Source organism: Melozone crissalis, unplaced genomic scaffold, assembly GCF_028551555.1.
Source record: "Melozone crissalis strain CALT ecotype California unplaced genomic scaffold, PUWL_Pcris_2 ptg000110l_1, whole genome shotgun sequence".
In the NCBI taxonomy this organism is placed as follows: Eukaryota; Metazoa; Chordata; class Aves; order Passeriformes; family Passerellidae; genus Melozone; species Melozone crissalis.
The window spans coordinates 1,355,336-1,362,278 of record NW_026535887.1 but is presented as its reverse complement, the minus strand read 5'-3'; positions in this window follow the sequence as shown (position 1 = coordinate 1,362,278).

The window sequence follows — 6,943 nt, the reverse complement described above, 5'->3', positions numbered from 1 at the left end:
TTGCCTAGAGACCATTGAAGCTACCTACTCCAGCCGCCCAGACCTGAAAGACACTCCTTTGGATGATGCGGAGACCTGGTTCACTGACGGGGGCAACTACGTTGCCAATGAGAAGCAACATGCTAAGTAGGCAGTGACCACCTACAGAGAAGTAATCGAGTCTAGACCCTTACCAACAAGTACCTCTGTGCAGAAAGCTGAAATAATTGCCCTGACCCGTGCCCTAGAAAAAGCAAAAGAGAAGAGAATAACCATCTACACAGACTCAAAGTATGCATTCAGAGTCATACATGCACATAGAGCCATCTGAAAAGAGAGGAGACTACTGACCTCACAAAGAAAGAAGAGACAATCCAGCTGCTAGAAGCAGTTCAGCTACCTAGAAAAGCATATTAAGGCACACCAGAGAGTGAACTTAAAATTAGAAGAAAGAAATGAGCTAGCAAATAGAGAAGCAAAAAAAGCAGCAAAGGGTGAAATACAAATTTTCCTCAAAAGTAAGCCATAATACAATAATACTAATCAAAAAAGACATACAACGGCAAGGGGTGGGCTACCATTGAAAGAGAGCTAGTAATCCCTTCCCATTTTTGTAGTTACTAGTGAAAGAAGGGCACTAGAAAGCACACTAGAGCCTAACTACTTAAAAGCCTTTTATAGAGTGTAGCTCCTTTTTCGAAATGACCAAAGCAGCGAGTGATACAGAGTGCATTGAAATGAAGCGTTAACTTTGAAGCAGTAATTTCCACAAGCTTTCTAGAACACACATCTGATTGAAACAATCGTTGTATCGTTGTCAGGAATTTATATGCCACTATCACTCAAGTAAGCCGACAATGTGATCCTTGCCTCCAGACTAACCCCAAAATACCCCCGGCCAAAACTCGGTCAGACTGGGAGAGGCCATGGGCCTGTACAGTAGTGGCAAATTAACTTTTCAAAACTCCCAAGGAAAGGGGGGTATCAGTATTTACTAGTATTGATAGATACATTTTCAGAGTAGCCAGAAACATTCCCCACCAGAACTGTCAAAGCTCAAGAAGTGACCAGATTATTTTTACAAGAAATAATACCACACTTCAGAGTTCCAGCCACGATATCCTCAGATAAAGAATCACATTTCATTTCCAAAATAGTGCAACAGATTAGTAGCCATCTAGGCATAAATTAAGAACTTCACACCCCATATCGCCCCCAATTTGCTGATTAAGCAGCAAATCATAAGACTGAGGCAAGAAGTTAATCTACCCTAGCCCAAGCTCTTCCACTAGCACTATTGCAAATTCAAACTAAACCTTGAGCTAAAAGAATGCTGAATCCTTTTAGAATGCCTTATAGAAGACCATATAGAATACAAAGAGAATGTCCAGAATGTCCATCTACATGGTAGCATTAAGCAAACAACTCAGAGTAATTGAAAAACATGTAGCTAGAACTCAGAGCAGAGAGTTAGACAACCTAGAGATGATGTATATGTTAAGTCTCTTACAGAGAAGACTTCAGAACCACAGTGAGAGAGACCACTGCAAATACTTCTCACCACCTTCACTGCAATCAAAATCAAAGAGCAGAATGCCTGGATCCATCAATCTTAAGTGAAGAAGGCCCAGAAGCCCCTTCAAGAGTGACACCAAGAGACAATAAACTGAGACTAAAACTTACTTGGGCAAAATGAGTATATTGCGGTCGAGAGTAGTTCATACTTTAGTTTACAAGATTAGTTATAATTCTATACAAAACAAAGTTTTAAAACTAAAAAGTACCTCTACCCAAAGCAATGCTGAATGGCCTTAGTCCCAAGCATTTAATCAGTATACTAAATACATGAGAAAACCTTCTGAGATAAAAAATTTAAACATATCTACTGTAATAATCCATGAGAATCAAGTATGTGAAGAGCAAAAATAGCAAGAACAAGAACTGTGAACACTTCAAAGAATCTGAAGAGAAGAAATCAAAGTAAAGTGCTGAGTCATCAATAAGAAGGCTTATGAAAGACCAGATGTAATTAGTGTCTGAACCTCCCCTAGTGTATATGAACACCAAGAAGTCTGTGATAACCTAAGTAAATCAGACTGTTAGTGTAATTTCACCTTGATACAGCCTGTAGAAGTGATCTGCCTTTGAGCTCAAATTACTATCAGACTTTCATTTGAATTCAAAGTAGACACTGCACTTTTTACCACAACAAAGCCTTATACACCCCATACTAGTTCAGACTCTACCCAAACTCCAAACTTGAACCTAACTTAGTAAAGAATGTGACTGAACAACAGCTATTATTCAATCCAGAATAGTCTCTCAAATGTGTAGAGTTGATAATGCAAATTAACATCTCAAAAATCCAACCAGCCTGCTCATCCTTCCTAAAAACTTCTGTTGAAGGCTAGACAACATAGTTACAAAAACAAGCATATCTCAAGAGCAGAACAAGAAAAGAAAGAGCCAACTCTCCTAGTGCCTAAAACCAAGAACACCAAGAAATCAGTTTCCTTAAGTCATTTCCTAAGCTAGTTAGCTGAACACTCAAGCAATAGCTAGTAAAAGGTGCTGAACTGCAAGTAGTAAATTAACCCAAGCAAAGAAAGTGATTTTCTTTATTTATAGCTATCCCTTTTCCTACTGAGATCTAGATCAGTGATTGTCCCAGTCTGAAGCAGTTAGATTCTGCTTAAAAGAAGTAGAGAGAAAGACCCCCCCCTCAGAGCTCAGCAGCAGGCTGTAAGATTTTGAGCATCACTTTTGTGCTGAGTGTTTCAAGTAGCAGAAACCTGATCCCAGTTTCTTCTGAAGCACTACAATGAATTTAAGCTCTTCTCTCAAACTTCCCCTTCATTAAGCTAAAGGCAAAGTGAGTGAAGTTTTGTAGACCAAGAGAGACATTCCTGCTTGCCACACATCTGAGAAATCAGGTGCTTTGGAGGGGGAAAGAGATTCCCTAAAGTCTCTACATTTCAGAACAAACATCTGCCTCAAATATGACCTAAAGCTCTGTCAGACACACTTGTGAAGTGTGTCTGAATTTGCAGTGTGAGCCCAGCACATCCCTCTGGCAGGGAGGGATGGTCATAGACAGAAAGCAGTTCCTGTTCCCCATAACAAACATCTAACTAGCATATTAGAGACAAGATTAAGAGTTTTAAATAGAATTAATTCAGAAATACTAGTAAATAAACTAGCCACTGCAACAAGTAACCTAACAAAATTGAAGCAGCCTTTATAGTAATCTCTATTAGCATTAAGAACTAGCCAGTGACAGATTTCAAAAGTACTGCCAAAGTAAAAAAGTATGAAAAGGCTGAAGACCAAGACCACAAGTTGATAGTAGAAGCACTTAGTATAGTTCAAGATAATGTGTCTTTAGCTTTCAGTTGTATACAAACACAGTTATAAATACAAGCAACAGCAGCTCCAATCATATGAAAAAAGAGTGAAAGTAATTTTCCAGCTGAAATTCAAGAAATTGTGTGAGATAATGCAATTGATTTTGAAAAGAAGTTTCAATCTTAGTAGACTATGGTAAATTTCACCTATGACCCTGTTTCTAATGTAGCAACTGCCTTTGTGCTTACCATACCTAATGCCACTGTTGATGTTATCCATCCCATCATTGCCCTAAGATTAAACCATGAAAAAACAATACTCTATCCTTCAAGACATAGAGTGTAAGCACGAAAGATGAATAGAGAGTAGCAGACAGTAAACTTAGAATCCTGCATTACTAGAGAACAGATAAGATTCATTTGTGAAAGCAATACTATTAATGCTCAAGATGTGTGTTTAGACACTGAACAGAGTATTTGTCACTTTGAAATTCATCCAGTCACTGACCAGAAAACTGTACTCGTATATACTAAAAAAAAGTGTGTGAAGACTGCCTGTGCTGCTGTATAAATTGATAGCAATGATGTTATTCTGTCTAGTAGAAACCATTCTAATTTCTGTATTTGTAATTTTGTTAAAATTATTGAGTGTGATTTTTCGTATTTGGTACCAGTAACATCCCACCAGCTGATTAAAGCCAATTACACACTGTATCACAGACTACCACCTACCCCTATTGAGATGAACCGTACATTAGTGAAACAATTAAGCACCAAGACCTATTGGAAGGCTTGAGAGAAATCCAGGAAAGAAGAAAGAAAACCTTAATTATTGTCCAACATGATACAAAAGAGATAACCAGAGTTCTACAAAAAATAAAACAAAATATAGATCATCACTAGTGAAAAGTGATCTTTGAGTAGTCACCAACTGCAAATAGAATCTTTAATAAGTTGTGCCACCCCATTATAGTTTTACTAATATTAGTTAAAATAAGCTTAAGATTATCTATTATATTGTTAATTTAAAACTAGAGAATACTACAACGAATAGCTGTACTAACATCTTTGTCAAACGTACATAGTGAAGCACTAAAAGACACTTACTGTCATGAAAGTTTTCATTAAGTAAAAGAATTTACTTATTTCCTAGGAAAGGGGGGAATGAGACAGAGTAAAGATCCATTCTAAATTAAGTGAAGTGTCTAAGAAAAGTGAAAAGTCTGTGAAGCCAGAGCTGAAAGAAAAACTCACATGCCGAGACAGCAAAGAGACAGAGAAAGAAAAACAAAAAAGACCACAAAGTCAATTTGCCCCCGACTTAGAAATTCCTTTGATAAAGAAAAACTAGTGCTAAATGTCACGCAAAATAAATATGTATGAACTTATTGTAAAACTGTATGCATATGCATTTAGAAAAGAAATAAAAGAAGACCCGAAGTCTTCAGAAGCACGCTTGCCTTTTTAAGAGACTTGCGTCCAGCGCGCGTCGTAATAAAAACATACCGAGCTTTACAACTTTTACAAAGTTGTGAAGTTTCTTCTTTTCTCTGCAAAACAGAGGTCTTCTGTTAGTGATGATAAAGGCATACTGCATTTGGTTTTGATGGAAGCATGTGTGCAGTTTCTCTGAATCACAGCTGAGCTTCTGAAGGATGGACAGCTTGATTAAAAAAAACAAACAAAAACAAGAAACATGAGGGTGAAGCTGCCAGGTTTGGAAAAGGTTTCTCTTCCCTAAATTGTCTGGCTGTGACATGCTTCAGTGAAAATTTTGCAAATGCCAGTGGAAAACTGGAGATTACCAAGGAAGTATCACACTTTATGTAGTTTTTCTTCAGCCATTTTCACAGAAATTATTTCCTGTTAGTAACCAGAAAATTAACAGGGATAGACTATAGAAGAAAAGAGATTTAAACTATCTGTGGTATTCTATCATAATTGTTACATGCTGGGCATTTTTTTTCTCCTTTATAAATCCTCAATGAATTAAATATTAACAGGCAAGCTGAGGAACAGATGTGACACATTTTTAACTGCTGCTGTGGCAGTATCCATCAGTCTGCCACCTTTCTCCTTTGCTCTTTCCATGAGAGATTTTGTGCAGCTTTGTGATGCAGGTGACAAATCCTCCTGCAGGGTTTGCCAGGAGATTACTTCTCGAATCCAAATGCAACAGGGCATGGAGAACAAGTAAGATTTCTGAAGCAACTGCTGTGGGTAAAATGCTCTGCTCACCCTGGGGCTGCTTCTTGCTCCACAGTATTTACTGCCTTTGCTTCACTATCAAATCATCTTCCACTGTTACATTTAACAGTGTAATAGGAAAAGCTCATGCCAAAGCCCTCTGAAGGACCTAGAGAGTTTCACTCCTGAAAAATCTGTCTGAAAGTCTTAGAACCCAATTCTTCACCTTTTTCCAGGATGTTTGGAGATATGTAACTGCCTGAACCCTGCAGTCATCTGGGCTGGTAAAATTTATTATATTGCCTGGAAAGAAATCCCAAACTTTTTATCCTTTCCTTACTAAATACAGGGTCTGTTCTTTTGAGGTGAAGGGATTTACTTGCCAACATCTGCTTCAATTTCTTGCTTGGCCTAACTATTAAATTCCACAACTATTTTAATGATGAACCCAGAGATGAGGGATGTTTTCTGCAGTTCTCCATCCAGCTCAATCTTTCATGCAGCCATTTGTTTTCAGGTAGCAAACCTCAGCACAGGTGACTAACAGCCACTAAGGTTTTATCAGAAAAGGTGAGCTTTTATCCAGGAATAAGTGGAAAGCACAGTCAGTTGTACTGGGATGAATGATGACTTCAGGTGGCTCGTTGCTACTAACACAGATTGCATGAGAAAGAGCTGTAAGGCAGCATTTACACCTCTTAAAGGTCAGAAAAAATGGTTGTGGTTTGTGAGAGGAATTAGCCAGACCAGCTTTGGAAATAGGTCAGTTTGCTGAATGACTCTACAAAAGAAAAAAAAAAAAACAACCAAAAAAAACCACAAAAAAACCAAACAAACAAAAAAAAAACACCCAAAAAAAACAAAACACCAAAAAAACAAAAAATCCCAGAGCAGATTCTGCAAGCAACAGACCCAAAGTAGAGCAAGGTAGAGCAGGGGAGACTGAGAGCAGAGACACCCAGCAAGGGCAGAAGGCACCCAGGCACAGATAAAAACTGGGATTTATGAGGAAAAAAACCATAACTAGCATTATAATTTAGATGATCGACATGAGATGTTAGCAACAGAATTAGGAGTGGCAATAAAGGACAGGAGGTGCTGTGAAAACTCAGTGGGTATCTGGCAAGTGGTGGAGGGAAAAAAAAAAAGAAAAAAAGGCATCTTGAGAATTAAGGATATCTGTTGCTCCTTGATTTTCCTCCACTGATCAGCAGAGTTTTGCTGCTCAGGTAAGTCCCTCTGTTTCAGCAGAGAGCTGGGAGGAAAAGAGCCTGTCACCTAGCTCAGGCCACCACAGACAAGATTATAAAGATTATTTTTATTCAGTATCACAAGGTCACAAGTACAGAAATGGAGTTGCCGTGGAGTAAACCACAAACACAGCTACAGCCTTCTTAGGTCTAGGTTTAACAAGGGCTTTTTGAAATCCTGTA